The sequence below is a fragment of the Dermochelys coriacea genome, chromosome 6 (genome assembly GCF_009764565.3).
Source record: "Dermochelys coriacea isolate rDerCor1 chromosome 6, rDerCor1.pri.v4, whole genome shotgun sequence".
In the NCBI taxonomy this organism is placed as follows: domain Eukaryota; kingdom Metazoa; phylum Chordata; order Testudines; family Dermochelyidae; genus Dermochelys; species Dermochelys coriacea.
The window spans coordinates 8,803,852-8,812,904 of NC_050073.1; the positions used below are offsets into that span (position 1 = coordinate 8,803,852).

Genomic DNA, 9,053 nt, shown 5'->3' on the forward strand with positions numbered 1-9,053 from the left:
AACTTGGACATGAAAGGTGTCCCTTCATCAGTCAATATCTCCTTGGGTAGCCCAACCTGGGCAAAGATCTGTACTAGCTCTTTAGCTATTGTCTTGGAAGCTGAGTTTCGCAGGGGAACAGCTTCCGGGTACCAGGTTGCATAGTCCAGTACATCAGTATAACATGTTGGTGGCCCCGAGCTGTCTTCTCTAGGGGCCCTACCAGATCCAGGGCTATCCGTTCGAAAGGAACCTCTATTATTGGAAGAGATATCAAAGGAGCCCGCAAGTGCGGGTGAGGGCTATGTAACTGACACACCGGACAAGAGGTGCAGTATTGCCGGACATCTTCATGTACTCCTGGCCAGAAGAACCTCCGCAGGATCCGTGCCTGGGTTTTTTCTACTCCTACGTGTCCTCCAAACAGGTGACTGTAGGCAAGACTCAATAAGGCTTTTTGATGTTTTCGTGGCACCAGAAGTTGTTGTATCTCTTGCTCCTGCATTTGCACCACGCGGTACAGGAGATCTTTCTTCACTATAAAGTAAGGTCCGGGATCCCGGACCTTCCCATCCACGGGTATCCCATCGATCTTGGCCACCTCTTTCCTGGCGTTATCATATCTGGGGTCCTCCACCTGGTCCTGCCCAAAAGTCTCTCTCCTGGGACTAACCTGCCCAAGCTCCCAGGGGCCAGCTTCTGCTTCTTCCAACGGCTCGCCGCCGTCATGGCTGGGGGCAGCTTCTGACTCACCTTCTGTGGTGGAAGTTTCTCTTTTGGCTGCTTGCATCCATCTGCCTACTAGGGAGGTCTTCTGGCCCTGGGTCAGGATCCGGGTTCCCAAGGCCTTCGCAACCTTCCTCTCTTTTTTTGTCTTCCAGGTCTTTCGGGGGCTGAGAACAGATCCTGAGAAATCTCAGCGAACATCAGGGGTTGACATACCCCCGGTGATGAGTCGCTGTCCTCCAGGTCCCCACCTCCCTCCAGCCTCTCTGGGGGGAGTAAATTATCAAACCCTGGATAGTCCCTCCCAATGATTACAGGATATGGGAGTTTAGGAACTACGCCCACGATCACCTCAATGGGGTTTCCCTGAACCTCTATCTCCACTGGGATGGTGGGGTAATGGCTCACGGCCCCATGCACACACGTCACTGCTACGCGTTTGGCTTGTAGCAGCTGACAACTTTTTACCAGCTTACCCGATATGAGGGTGATAGCACTTCCAGAGTCCACAAGCGCTGTAGTCTCTGCACCATTTATCCTCACTGGCCTGGTGTAATTATGTGGGGCTAATGCGACCCCCGCGAGGTGAATAAGGGAGCATGAGACCTCCCAATCCCCCAAGTTACATTGCATAGGCTCCTCGGTGCTGGGACACTGTGCTGCTATGTGTCCCCACTCCCCACATGCATAACATCTATAATTGCTTTTAATCGCTCCCCTATCCCGGGGTTGGGGGTTTAGTCCCGGGGTTCCCCCCACTCAGGCCAATCCCTTCCTTCTGGAGTCCCCGCTGGTTTTCGGCCCCCCTGTTCTTCCACCTAGGACTCCCCGGGGGTTTGGCTGCCCAACCTTCCAGGATTGGGGTCGGGTGCTTGCTTCACAAGGGGCCTTCCTTGGGTAGTCGGGTCAGTTCCCTGGCTGTCATCCGTCTTTCTAGAAGTGTGATCATCTCGTTGTACATGGACGGATCGTTCTGGCCTACCCATTTGTGGAGATCTGGCGGCAGTCCCCGTATGTAATGGTCTATGACCAGAGTCTCCAAAATCTCCTCTGGCCTGCACATCTCGGGCTGTAACCACTTCCAGGCGAGGTGTATGAGGTCAAATAGCTGGGACCTTGGGGGTTTGTTCTCCTGATATTTCCACTCATGGAACCTCTGGGCCCTTACCGCTGCTGTTACCCCTGATCGTGGTAGGATCTCTGCCTTCAGGCAGGTATAGTCAGTGGCATCCGTGGCAGACAAGTCAAAGTAGGCCTTCTGGGCCTCTCCACATGAAAAAGGGGCGAGAATGCTGGCCCACTGCTCCTGGGGCCACGCCTCACGCTGAACAGTCCTTTCGAATGAGCGGAGTTATGCCTATACATCATCTCCTGACGTCATCTTTGGCAGACAACCAGTGGCCCTCAAGGTTTGCGTTCGGTCGGACCCCCAGCTCTGGGTGGTGAGGATCTTCATCTGGTCCACCACCTCTCTCAAGAGGGCACGATCTTGGGTCGCCTGACTCATCAATAATTGATTGGTTTGCTGCTGTAGCTGCATAGACTCCCATTGTGCCATTGCCTGAACCCAGGTGGCCTCTTGCTGGGCTGCCGTGGCTTGTACCAGAGCTCTTACCACCTCCTCCATTTTGGTACAAAGCAAACAAACAAACCAAACCAAAACAAAAGAAAATCCCAAACCCCAGTGCACACTTTTTTTTTTAAACCTGTTTCTTTCGCCACGCTGTGAACGAAGTCTCACTCCTGACACCAGTTGCGACAAAGCTCTGTTCTTGCCTCCATGGGTCCCGCGTTTCCTGGTGGATTTCACTAGCCTCAGAGGCTCACTGTGACTCTCCACGTAACCCTTCTCTCTCTAGAGACATGGGTCACAGTCTACTGAGCCATTTTCATCATAAGCCAGTGAGGGAGGTGAGGAAAAGTTATCCTTCCTTGCACAGTCTCTGTTGTCTCCCAGTCTCAGTGATTAATCAGGGGGCAAAGGTGGGGGGGGAGCCCAGGCCCACCCTCTATTCCGAGCTCCAGCCCAGGGACCCTAATAATATCAGCTATGGTAGCTGATCTTTTAGAAACATAACATGTACAATTCCCTGGGCTACTTCCCCCACAGCAGCCCTCACTTCCTCAAGCTCCACTTCACCCTTACCTCAGGGCCTCCTTCCTTGTGCCTGATATGGTGTGTACTACTCAGCCTCTCCAACAGCACAACTTCCTCCCACAGCTCCTGACATGCACACCCACCTGACTAACTGGGAGGCTTTTAACTAGTTTCAGCCAGCCCCTGATTGGCTTCAGGTGTCCCAATCAACCTAGCCTTCTCTCTGTCCTCTGGAAAGTTCTTAATTGGTCCCAGGTGTCTTAATTGACCGGGAGCAGCTGCCATTTGACTTATCCAGGTACCAAGGATTTGTTTAGCCTGGAGCTAATATATCTATGTCCCACTACTTTTCCATAGCCATCTGGCCTTGCCCCGTCACACTAGCTAAGTGATAAGAAAACACCTAAATTCTTAGAGTATAGGCCTTTACAGACAGGCCTAAATATCTATATCCTAACAGCACGTACATTATTTCCTCTCACACCCACCCTGTCAAAATGCATTTTTTCAATCTCTCTTTCTAGTCGATGGGTTTGTAGTAAGAAACACAAACAACCTATTGCCACCTTAATTTAAAAAATACAATGACAGGAAATATATTTTGGAGATCTGAGGAATATGTATCAAGAGCCAGATACCGTGGCGATGGGAGCTTTCATGGCAGACACAAAATCCATGACCAAGTGTTACAGAAATATGTTTGGAAAAATTAAACAGTTAAGACAGTGCTAATTTGCAAGATAATAAAGACAACCTAAATACACCAGAGCCATTTTTGGTTATCTGTCCCATGAGACAATCTTTAGAAAGCAATTTCCTTTATGCTTAGCAGATCAGAAGCAATCAGAGAAGGGAAGCAGAGCCCTGATACTTTCTGATGTTACAAAACTACTCAGTGATCACGAGATACCTCTGATCTCAGTGTACCTCCCTGTCCAGTGCAGAGAAGGCATTTCTCTGATGGAATCCAGCAGGGACTGGGTGTCAGTTGCAGCACAGGAGCTGACAGGGAAATTTTTAGTGTCTTGACAACAGATTATTACTCAAAGAACTTTTACAAGAAGATCCTATGGGGAGAATTGAAATCAGTGACCAACTGACACTAAGATTCTAAAGTGGATCCATTCCAGCCCTGCTCCCATAAACCCTCAGTTAAGGCACCAGGGAGTAGAGGGAACCAAGGTAAGGGTTTGGTGGATGGATTCTGTGTTCTTTGCCATCATTAACAATACATGGATGTTCTCTTTCTCTCTTTCCCATTGTCCATTTTCCACCCATCTCTTTCTCCTATCATTCCCTTTCCATCTATGGTGACAGCCCCTCCCAATTTCCCTCTTTCCCTCACCACTCCTTTCTCTATCTCTCTTTGTGTTTAACTGTCTCTCTGCCTCTGCATCCAGGCTGGTCCCCACTCGTCAGCCTTTCTCCATGTCTCTCTCTGTCCCTAGCATCCCCCAAGGCCATTGTTGCTCTGGATATCTTACACTCATTGGGATCTGGCTTTTCCGGGGAGGCTAGGGAGGGGCTGGAGCTATCAGTGAAACACAGTGCTGGAGATGTCCAAGGCACTAATTCCCCTCCCTCTGATCTCTGCTAACAGGTGTGTGAGAGAGGGGGAGAAGGAGAGACCAGCATCCTGCAGCAGAGGTTTCATGATGACTGAGCTGAGCACAGCATCCCTAACCCCAACAGAGCCCAGCCTGGAAAATGGAACCAAATATAATGAGACTGATTTCAAAACAGACCATTTAACTGCAGTGATCATTGACAGTGTCACTCTGCTCCTCTGCCTCTTCGTGCTGGTGGAGAACGGGATCATTTTCTGGCTCCTCGGTTTCCCCTTCACCATGTACATCCTCAACCTGGATGCCTCCTCTGCTTGGATGTTTTCCTCACAACTTATACTGTCATAAATGTATTTTCTCTTCATTTCGACTTAGTTTACTCAATGAAGTATTTAACGTGCTGGTTCTGTTCATGTACACCACCAGCCTATACCTCCTGACGGCCATCAGCACTGAGCGTGTGTGTTCGCTTCCCCATCTGGCACTGATGCCGCCGCCCAAAGCACGTCTGCCATTGTCTGTGCCCTGCTCTGGGCTCTCTCTTGCCTGCTCACTGGATTGGGAGCTTTTGTTTGTGTCTTGGACTCCTTTGCAAATTGTATCATGATGCTCACTCCACTCTCTGTTACAAATTTCCTGATATTCACTCCCATCATGGTTCTGTCCAGTCTGACCTTGTTCATCAAGGTCTGACGTAACTCCCAGCAACATCAGCCAGGGAAGCTCTACATCGTTATCCTGCTCACGGTCCTCTTCTTCCTCCTCTTTGCTGTTCCCCTCAGTATTGTCATCTTCCACCAGAATGTTAGGTTTCAGAGTAGCAGCCGTGTTAGTCTGTATTCGCAAAAAGAAAAGGAGGACTTGTGGCACCTTAGAGACTAACAAATTTATTTGAGCATAAGCTTTCGTGAGCTACAGCTCACTTCATCGGATGCAGAATGTTGATTATGATTTAAATCTCATTGCTACCACTTTCATGCTGGCCTCTATCAACAGCAGCATGAACCCAGTTATTTACTTTCTTGTCAGGAGCTACAGGAATCGGCAATTCAGGAGATCTGTCAAATTTGCACTCCAGAGGATTTTTGAAAATAAGGCCGATCCCAGAGATGAAAGGGGGTCCTTCAGTGGAGACACAATGGTGATGGCCACTTAAATCCCTATAGCAACCAGCCTGGAAGACCCTATTATGGACTCGAGGTTTCTCTAGCACAGAAGTTCTCAGCCCGCGGGCCGCTTGCAGCCCAATCAACATACAGCTGAAGCCCATGTGACAGACTCACAACTGTGCAGGTAGTGAATATATATATATATAGTGTGTGTGTGGATGCGGCCCACATAACACACAGAGAGCCGCATATGTGACCCCCCCAATGGTAAACAGGTTGAGAACCACTGATCTAGAATGATCAAAGAAATTAGAGACAAGAAAGTTCCCATCATTCTATTCCCCTGTGTTCTGTATATCCAGAGAGGACTGTCATCATCACTCAGGGCCTAATCCTGGTGCCATTGAAATCAGAGGCAAAATTTCCTTTGAACTTAATAGGAACAAGATCAGGACCATACTATTCATTGTTGTAATAATGAATACATAGAGAATGCAAAAGTCCATGGTAAAAGCTGTTTAGCATGGCGTGACACAGCTTCTGACATCATCCTAGTTAAAGTAAGTCTTGTCAGAGAGGAAGACTATTTGCCAGGTAAGAGTGTGAATATTGTAGCTCTCTCGAGTATTTTGTGAATGTGCCTTTGGCCAAAATCCAGAGACGTCAACTAGGAAAGCTATATACCACTATCCTGCTCACTGTCCCCTTCTTTCTCATCTTTGCTGTTTCCCTCAGGCTCTGGAGCTTCCTCTAGTATTTTAATTATTCTTTTCTCCATGCTAAGATATGTCACATGCTGGCCTTTGAAACAGCAGAATCAACTCAGTTATTTACTTCCTAGTTGGGAGATCCAGGAAGCGGCAATTCAGGGGGTCCCTCTAGGTCACACTCCAGAGAGTCTTTGTAAATCAGGCTGATCACAGAGAGGATGGAGAGATAGCCCAGGGCAGACCCAATGGAGATGACAACTTAAATCCCTACAGCACCCAGCCTGGGAGATCCTGTTCTGGGGATAGAGATTTCCCTAGATCCCAGAATCAAAGTACTTCCATATGAAAAAGGCCTTTTAAGTGACCCACTTGCAGCACAGGCTAGTTCCCTGTAGTACATCCCTCAAATGAAGATAATAATGTTCCAGTATAAATCACCCCTAGCGAGCTCAATTGCAGCAAGACAGCCCCATGAAATGTCTAATATCCCAGTATTTTCTCCTCCTTTATATAAGTTTGGCTTTGGAACCAGAACCAGTATTCAAGCTAGAAATGAAAACTAGTAGGTGAGTTTAATCTAATCCCCTAATAGTCCCTGAAACCACACAGCCCATTATCACATCCCACATATTCTCCCAAAGTGTAGTCTCCTATGTGTATCTTATCATGGTATCCACATTGTATTTTGATCTCTGTATCTAACATATGTTTGAGATCAATAAAGACAAGCAACGTCTCTGGGCTGCCCTTGATCCTCATCCACACACTTGTAAAATGCTTCCCAAATCTTTCTGGCTGCTATCCTTCTCTCGCAACACTTCCTGTGGGAGGTGGGGCCATGGGATAGGTTGGCATCTAAATGGCAATGCTTTCTGTCTGCATCACATTTACTCTCATGGGCAAATATCTTGGCAGTGCCATCCACCCATGGAGTTATTCACAGAGCTGTTTTAAATGTTTTTAATTTCAGGACAATTTGCGGGGAGGCACACAAAAAATGATCATTTTGTTTGCAATTTTTCCCTTTTTTTTTTTTTCAATTGTTCAGCAAAATAAATTCAATATGAAACAATGTTTTAAGGGCTTTCCTTTCTTCCCTCTCCTTTTCTAGTGGGGGATAAGGATTTTAAAAAAGAAATTAAGGTGAACAATAGAAGAAACCCTGATATCCAAAAATAACCTTTTGTTTGTTTCATTTAGAAAAAATATCCTCAAAAAAATTCTCAACAGAAATGTTGAATCCATCAAAAAAAGCATTGGCCATGTACTATAATTTTACACAAACAATATTTTTTGCCAACTCTGGTAATCTGGAGAGAGGAAGGCCCTTCCTGCGACCAGAATGTGACCCTCAGTGAACCATGGAATTCAGTAAAGGCAAACTACTACAGGCTGATAGAAATGTAGTATTGGAGAGGGAGGCTTGGCTTGTGGCTAAGGAACTTGTCTAGACTCAGGAGATCTTTTTTCATTTCCTGTATCCATCAAAGTCCTTGGGCAAGTCACTCAGTTTCTTTGTGCCTCAGTTTTCCATCAGTAAAACCAAGATAATAATCCTTCCTTTGTTTTAGGAATGTGCATAGTCAGCTGTTTCCAAGGCAAAAATTGGAAGCAACAAAGGATAGAAACTAATGTTATACAGCTCTGAAAACATGAGATTTTCATTGATGTATAAAAGAAAAGGAGTACTTGTGGCACCTTAGAAACTAACAAATTTATTTGAGCATAAGCTTTCTTGAACTACTGCTCACTTCATCGGATGCTAAGCTGTAGCTCATGAAAGCTTATGCTCAAATAAATTTGTTAGTCTCTAAGGTGCCACAAGTACTCCTTTTCTTTTTGCGGATACAGACTAACACGGCTGCTACTCTGAAACCTGTTATTGATGTATGTATCCCTGTTTCTAGTGCTGATGATTTATGAAATATCAGCCCTTAATGACCTCTATTTACTTCTAACCTTTTGTAACCAGTTCCTGACACACAGCTCTGCTGATGCCCCTCAACCCCAACCCTTTGATATTGCAGAGAGGGGCTCCCCACCACACACAGCTCTGCCAGTGCCCCTCAATTGCGACCCACACCCCCCTCCTACCTCAGCACTGGGTTCCACCCATACCAACTACGCCAATGCCCCTCAATCCCAACTCACAGCCCCCCTGCAATCCCAGTCCTGTCCCCATTTTGATTATGCCTCTTAACCCCAACCCACAGCCCCGCCCAGTTCTCCCAGCCCTAGCCTCCCCACAGACACACAGTTCTGCCGATGCTCCTGAATCCTGATTCTCAGCCCTCTACTCTTCCAGTCTTAGATTCTCTCTTTTTCTCCTAAATGCTGATTACAGCTGGTTGAAACTTGGAATTTCTATTTCCCAGGAAATGCTGACATTTCAAAATTCCTGAGAAAAAGAAATTCTGAAAAAATTCTGTTTTGGAAATTATGTCCAAATGTTATCTGTTCCATTACAACACAAACAGGAGACGTTTTTATCCTAAAAAGAACAGGAGTACTTGTGGCACCTTAGAGACTAACAAATTTATTTGAGCATAAGCTTTCGTGAGTTACAGCTCACTTTATCGGATGTAGCTCACGAAAGCTTATGCTCAAATAAATTTGTTAGTCTCTAAGGTGCCACAAGTACTCCTTTTCATTTTGCGAATACAGACTAACACGGCTGCTACTCTGAAACCTGTTTTTATCCTAGGAAGTAAGATAAGGTGCTTCAATTTGTAGTAAGTAGGAGCTGTCGTTCATGTTTAAAAAAAGAGAATATTTTGGCTATTCTATATTGACCTGACTTAACATATGGACATGTTACACAATGCACTATTGTTACTGCCATGTCATGATACATTGTAAAAATAAA

General features: G+C 46.3%; 1 pseudogene; it reads left to right on the top strand.

The window, feature by feature from the left end:
* Window positions 1-4,407: 4,407 nt before the first annotated feature.
* LOC119856913 lies at window positions 4,408-5,551 on the top strand (annotated as a pseudogene).
* Window positions 5,552-9,053: the final 3,502 nt, after the last annotated feature.